Raw genomic sequence first — 7,607 nt, 5'->3', positions numbered from 1 at the left:
AGCATGGGGAAGTCAGGGAACATGCAGTGGCAATATAGGATAGGTTTCTGAAAAACATCGCGGGTTGGTGTGCATTGTATGGGTGTGTGTTACATTACATTCACTAGTAGGTGTGAGAAAAACATCACGGGGTGGTGCGCATTGTATGGGTGTGTGTTACATTACATTCACTTGCAGGAGTGAGAAAAACATCACGGGGTGTTGCGCATTGTATGGTTGTGTGTTACATTACATTCACTAGTAGGAGTGAGAAAAACATCACGGTGTGGTGCGCATTGTAATGGGTGTGTGTTGCATTACATTCACTAGTAGGAGTGAGAAAAACATCACGGGGTGGTGCGCATTGTATGGGTGTGTGTTACATTAATTCACTAGTAGGAGTGAGAAAAACATCACGGGGTGGCGCGCATTGTATGGGTGTGTGTTACATTACATTCACTAGTAGGAGTGAGAAAAACATCACGGGGTGGTGTGAATGGGAGTGTCTGAATTAGGATAGGCAGTGAGTGGCAATGTAGGATGGAGAAAAGCACCGCGGGGTAGTCAGCATGGGGAGGTCAGGGAACATGCAGTGGCAATGTAGGATAGGTTTCTGAAAAACATCGCGGGGTGCTGCGCATTTTATGGGTGTGTGTTACATTACATTCACTAGTAGGAGTGAGAAAAACATCATGGGGTGGTGCGCATTGTATGGGTGTGTGTTACATTACATTCACTAGTAGGAGTGAGAAAAACATCACGGGGTGGTGCGCATTGTATGGGTGTGTGTTACATTACATTCACTAGTAGGAGTGAGAAAAACATCACGGGGTGGTGCGCATTGTATGGGTGTGTGTTACATTACATTTACTTGCAGGAGTGAGAAAAACATCACGGGGTGTTGCGCATTGTATGGGTGTGTGTTACATTACATTCACTAGTAGGAGTGAGAAAAACATCACGGGGTGGTGCGCATTGTATGGGTGTGTGTTGCATTACATTCACTAGTAGGAGTGAGAAAAACATCACGGGGTGGTGCGCATTGTATGGGTGTGTGTTACATTACATTCACTAGTAGGAGTGAGAAAAACATCACGGCGTGGTGCGCATTGTATGGGTGTGTGTTACATTACATTCACTGGTAGGAGTGAGAAAAACATCACGGGGTGGTGCGCATTGTATGGGTGTGTGTTACATTACATTCCCTAGTAGGAGTGAGAAAAACATAACGGGGTGGTGCGCATTGTATGGGTGTGTGTTACATTACATTCACGTAGGAGTGAGAAAAACATCACGGGGTGGTGCGCATTGTTTGGGTGTGTGTTACATTACATACACTAGTAGGAGTGAGAAAAACATCACGGGGTGGTGCGCGTTGTATGGGTGTGTGTTACATTACATTCACTAGTAGGAGTGAGAAAAACATCACGGGGTGGTGCGCGTTGTATGGGTGTGTGTTACATTACATTCACTAGTAGGAGTGAGAAAAACATCACGGGGTGATGCGCATTGTATGGGTGTGTGTTGCATTACATTCACTAGTAGGAGTGAGAAAAACATCACGGGGTGATGCGCATTTTATGGGTGTGTGTTACATTACATTCACTAGTAGGAGTGAGAAAAACATCACGGGGTTGCGCGCATTGTATGGGTGTGTGTTACATTACATTCACTAGTAGGAGTGAGAAAAACATCACGGGGTGGTGTGAATCGGAGGGTCTGAATTAGGATAGGCAGTGAGTGGCAATGTAGGATGGAAAAAAGCACCGCAGGGTGGTCAGCATGGGGAGGTCAGGGAACATGCAGTGGCAATGTAGGATAGGTTTCTGAAAAACATCGCGGGGTGGTGCGCATTGTATGGGTGTGTGTTACATTACATTCACTAGTAGGAGTGAGAAAAACATCACGGGGTGGTGCGCATTGTATGGGTGTGTGTTGCATTACATTCACTTGTAGGAGTGAGAAAAACATCACGGTGTGGTGCGCATTGTATGGGTGTGTGTTACATTACATTCACTAGTAAGAGTGAGAAAAACATCCCGGGGTGGTGCGCATTGTATGGGTGTGTGTTACATTACATTCACTAGTAGGAGTGAGAAAAACATCACGGGGTGATGCACATTGTATGGGTGTGTGTTACATTACATTCACTAGTAGGAGTGAGAAAAACATCACGGGGTACTGCGCATTGTATGGGTGTGTGTTACATTACATTCACTAGTATGATTGAGAAAAACATCACGGGGTGTTGCGCGTTGTATGGGTGTGTGTTACATTACATTCACTAGTAGGAGTGAGAAAACATCACGGGGTGGTGTGAATCGGAGGGTCTGAATTAGGATAGGCAGTGAGTGGCAATGTAGGATGGAGAAAAGCACCGCGGGGTGGTCAGCATGGGGAGGTCAGGGAACATGCAGTGGCAATGTAGGATAGGTTTCTGAAAAACATCGCGGGGTGGTGCGCATTGTATGGGTGTGTGTTACATTACATTCACTAGTAGGAGTGAGAAAATCATCACGGGGTGGTGCGCAATGTATGGGTGTGTGTTACATTACATTCACTAGTAGGAGTGAGAAAAACAACACGGGGTGGTGTGCATTGTATGGGTGTGTGTTACATTACATTCACTAGTAGGAGTGAGAAAAACATCACGGGTTGGTGCGCATTGTATGGGTGTGTGTTACATTACATTCACTAGTAGGAGTGAGAAAAACATCACGGGGTGGTGCGCATTGTATGGGTGTGTGTTACATTACATTCACTAGTAGCAGTGAGAAAAAAATCACGGGGTGGTGCGCATTGTATGGGTGTGTGTTACATTACATTCACTAGTAGGAGTGTGAAAAACATCACGGGGTGGTGTGAATCGGAGTGTCTGAATTAGGATAGGCAGTGAGTGGCCATGTAGGATGGAGAAAAGCACAGCGGGGTGGTCAGCATGGGGAGGTCAGGGAACATGCAGTGGCAATGTAGGATAGGTTTCTGAAAAACATCGCGGGGTGGTGCGCATTTTATGGGTGTGTGTTACATTACATTCACTAGTAGGAGTGAGAAAATCATCACGGGGTGGTTCGCATTGTATGGGTGTGTGTTACATTACATTCATTAGATGGAGTGAGAAAAACATCACGGGGTGGTACGCATTGTATGCGTGTGTGTTGCATTACATTCACTAGTAGGAGTGAGAAAAACATCACGGGGTGGTGCGCATTGTATGGGTGTGTGTTACATTTCATTCACTAGTAGCAGTGAGAAAAACATCACGGGGTGGTGCGCATTGTATGGGTGTGTGTTACATTACATTCACTAGTAGCAGTGAGAAAAACATCACGGGGTGGTGCGCATTGTATGGGTGTGTGTTACATTACATTCACTAGTAGGAGTGAGAAAAACATCACGGAGTGGTGCGCATTGTATGGGTGTGTGTTACATTACATTCACTAGTAGGAGTGAGAAAAACATCACGGGGTGATGCACATTGTATGGGTGTGTGTTACATTACATTCACTAGTAGGAGTGAGAAAAACATCACGGGGTACTGCGCATTGTATGGGTGTGTGTTACATTACATTCACTAGTAGGATTGAGAAAAACATCACGGGGTGTTGCGCGTTGTATGGGTGTGTGTTACATTACATTCACTAGTAGGAGTGAGAAAACATCACGGGGTGGTGTGAATCGGAGGGTGTGAATTAGGATAGGCAGTGAGTGGCAATGTAGGATGGAGAAAAGCACCGTGGGGTGGTCAGCATGGGGAGGTCAGGGAACATGCAGTGGCAATGTAGGATAGGTTTCTGAAAAACATCGCGGGGTGGTTCGCATTTTATGCGTGTGTGTTACATTACATTCACTAGTAGGAGTGAGAAAAACATCACGGGTTGGTTCGCATTGTATGGGTGTGTGTTACATTACATTCATTAGAAGGAGTGAGAAAAACATCACGGGGTGGTACGCATTGTATGCGTGTGTGTTGCATTACATTCACTAGTAGGAGTGAGAAAAACATCACGGGGTGGTGCGCATTGTATGGGTGTGTGTTACATTACATTCACTAATAGGAGTGAGAAAAACATCACAGGGTGGTGTGAATCGGAGGGTCTGAATTAGGATAGGCAATGAGTGGCAATGTAGGATGGAGAAAAGCACCGCGGGGTGGTCAGTATGGGGAGGTCAGGGAACATGCAGTGGCAATGTAGGATAGGTTTCTGAAAAACATCACGGTGTGGTGCGCATTGTATGGGTGTGTGTTACATTACATTCACTAATTGGAGTGAGAAAAACATCACGGGGTGGTGCGCATTGTATGGGTGTGTGTTACATTACATTCACTAGTAGGAGTGAGAAAAACATCACGGGGTGGTGCGCATTGTATGGGTGTGTGTTACATTACATTCACTAGTAGGAGTGAGAAAAACATCACGGGGTGGTGCGCGTTGTATGGGTGTGTGTTACATTACATTCACTAGTAGGAGTGAGAAAAACATCACGGGGTGGTGTGCATTGTATGGGTGTGTGTTACATTACATTCACTAGTAGGAGTGAGAAAAACATCACAGGGTGGTGCGCATTGTATGCGTGTGTGTTGCATTACATTCACTAATAGGAGTGAGAAAAACATCACGGGTTGGTGTGCATTGTATGGGTGTGTGTTACATTACATTCACTAGTAGCAGTGAGAAAAACATCACGGCGTGGTGCGCATTGTATGGGTGTGTGTTACATTACATTCACTAGTAGCAGTGAGAAAAACATCATGGGGTGGTGTGAATCGGAGTGTCTGAATTAGGATAGGCAGTGAGTGGCAATGTAGGATGGAGAAAAGCACCGCGGGGTGGTCAGCATGGGGAGGTCAGGGAACATGCAGTGGCAATGTAGGATAGGTTTCTGAAAAACATCACGGGGTGGTGCACATTGTTTGGGTGTGTGTTACATTACATTCACTAGTAGGAGTGAGAAAAATATCATGGGGTGGTGTGAATCGGAGGGTCTGATTTAGGATAGGCAGTGAGTGGCAATGTAGGATGGAGAAAAGCACCGCGGGGTGGTCAGCATGGGGAGGTCAGGGAACATGCAGTGGCAATGTAGGATAGGTTTCTGAAAAACATCGCGGGGTGGTGCGCATTGCATGGGTGTGTGTTACATTACATTCACTAGTAGGAGTGAGAAAAACATCACGGGGTGGTGCGCATTGTATGGGTGTGTGTTGCATTACATTCACTTGTAGGAGTGAGAAAAACATCACGGGGTGGTGCGCATTGTATGGGTGTGTGTTACATTACATTCACTAGTAGGAGTGAGAAAAACATCACGGGGTGGTGCGCATTGTATGGGTGTGTGTTACATTACATTCACTAGTAGGAGTGAGAAAAACATCACGGGGTGATGCACATTGTATGGGTGTGTGTTACATTACATTCACTAGTAGGAGTGAGAAAAACATCACGGGGTACTGCGCATTGTATGGGTGTGTGTTACATTACATTCACTAGTAGGATTGAGAAAAACATCACGGGGTGTTGCGCGTTGTATGGGTGTGTGCTACATTACATTCACTAGTAGGAGTGAGAAAACATCACGGGGTGGTGTGAATCGGAGTGTCTGAATTAGGATAGGCAGTGAGTGGCAATGTAGGATGGAGAAAAGCACTGTGGGCTGGTCAGCATGGGGAGGTCAGGGAACATGCAGTGGCAATGTAGGATAGGTTTCTGAAAAACATCGCGGGGTGGTGCGCATTGTATGGGTGTGTGTTACATTACATTCACTAGTAGGAGTGAGAAAATCATCACGGGGTGGTGCGCAATATATGGGTGTGTGTTACATTACATTCACTAGTAGGAGTGAGAAAAACAACACGGGGTGGTGCGCATTGTATGGGTGTGTGTTACATTACATTCACTAGTAGGAGTGAGAAAAACATCACGGGGTGGTGCGCATTGTATGGGTGTGTGTTACATTACATTCACTAGTAGCAGTGAGAAAAACATCACGGGGTGATGCGCATTGTATGGGTGTGTGTTACATTACATTCACTAGTAGGAGTGTGAAAAACATCACGGGGTGGTGTGAATCGGAGTGTCTGAATTAGGATAGGCAGTGAGTGGCAATGTAGGATGGAGAAAAGCACAGCGGGGTGGTCAGCATGGGGAGGTCAGGGAACATGCAGTGGCAATGTAGAATAGGTTTCTGAAAAACATCGCGGGGTGGTGCGCATTTTATGTGTGTGTGTTACATTACATTCACTAGTAGGAGTGAGAAAAACATCACGGGGTGGTTCGCATTGTATGGGTGTGTGTTGCATTACATTCACTAGTTGGAGTGAGAAAAACATCACGGGGTGGTGCGCATTGTATGGGTGTGTGTTACATTACATTCACTAGTAGCAGTGAGAAAAACATCACGGGGTGGAGCGCATTGTATGGGTGTGTGTTACATTACATTCACTAGTAGGAGTTAGAAAAACATCACGGGGTAGTGCGCATTGTATCGGTGTGTGTTACATTACATTCACTAATAGGAGTGAGAAAAACATCACAGGGTGGTGTGAATCGGAGGGTCTGAATTAGGATAGGCAGTGAGTGGCAATGTAGGATGGAGAAAAGCACCGCGGGGTGGTCAGTATGGGGAGGTCAGGGAACATGCAGTGGCAATGTAGGATAGGTTTCTGAAAAACATCACGGGGTGGTGCGCATTGTATGGGTGTGTGTTACATTACATTCACTAATTGGAGTGAGAAAAACATCACGGGGTGGTGCGCATTGTATGGGTGTGTGTTACATTACATTCACTAGTAGGAGTGAGAAAAACATCACGGGGTGGTGCGCATTGTATGGGTGTGTGTTACATTACATTCACTAGTAGGAGTGAGAAAAACATCACAGGGTGGTGCGCATTGTATGCGTGTGTGTTGCATTACATTCACTAATAGGAGTGAGAAAAACATCACGGGTTGGTGTGCATTGTATGGGTGTGTGTTACATTACATTCACTAGTAGCAGTGAGAAAAACATCACGGCGTGGTGCGCATTGTATGGGTGTGTGTTACATTACATTCACTAGTAGCAGTGAGAAAAACATCATGGGGTGGTGTGAATCGGAGTGTCTGAATTAGGATAGGCAGTGAGTGGCAATGTAGGATGGAGAAAAGCACCGCGGGGTGGTCAGCATGGGGAGGTCAGGGAACATGCAGTGGCAATGTAGGATAGGTTTCTGAAAAACATCACGGGGTGGTGCGCATTGTTTGGGTGTGTGTTACATTACATTCACTAGTAGGAGTGAGAAAAATATCATGGGGTGGTGTGAATCGGAGGGTCTGATTTAGGATAGGCAGTGAGTGGCAATGTAGGATGGAGAAAAGCACCGCGGGGTGGTCAGCATGGGGAGGTCAGGGAACATGCAGTGGCAATGTAGGATAGGTTTCTGAAAAACATCGCGGGGTGGTGCGCATTGCATGGGTGTGTGTTACATTACATTCACTAGTAGGAGTGAGAAAAACATCACGGGGTGGTGCGCATTGTATGGGTGTGTGTTACATTACATTCACTAGTAGCAGTGAGAAAAACATCACGGGGTGATGCGCATTGTATGGGTGTGTGTTACATTACATTCACTAGTAGGAGTGTGAAAAACAT

Source organism: Cavia porcellus, unplaced genomic scaffold (assembly GCF_034190915.1).
Source record: "Cavia porcellus strain 051 isolate PalLab524CR breed Dunkin Hartley unplaced genomic scaffold, mCavPor4.1 scaffold_66, whole genome shotgun sequence".
Taxonomy (NCBI): Eukaryota; Metazoa; Chordata; class Mammalia; order Rodentia; family Caviidae; genus Cavia; species Cavia porcellus.
The sequence above is the reverse complement of the archived record's forward strand: the minus strand, read 5'-3'. Positions refer to the sequence as shown.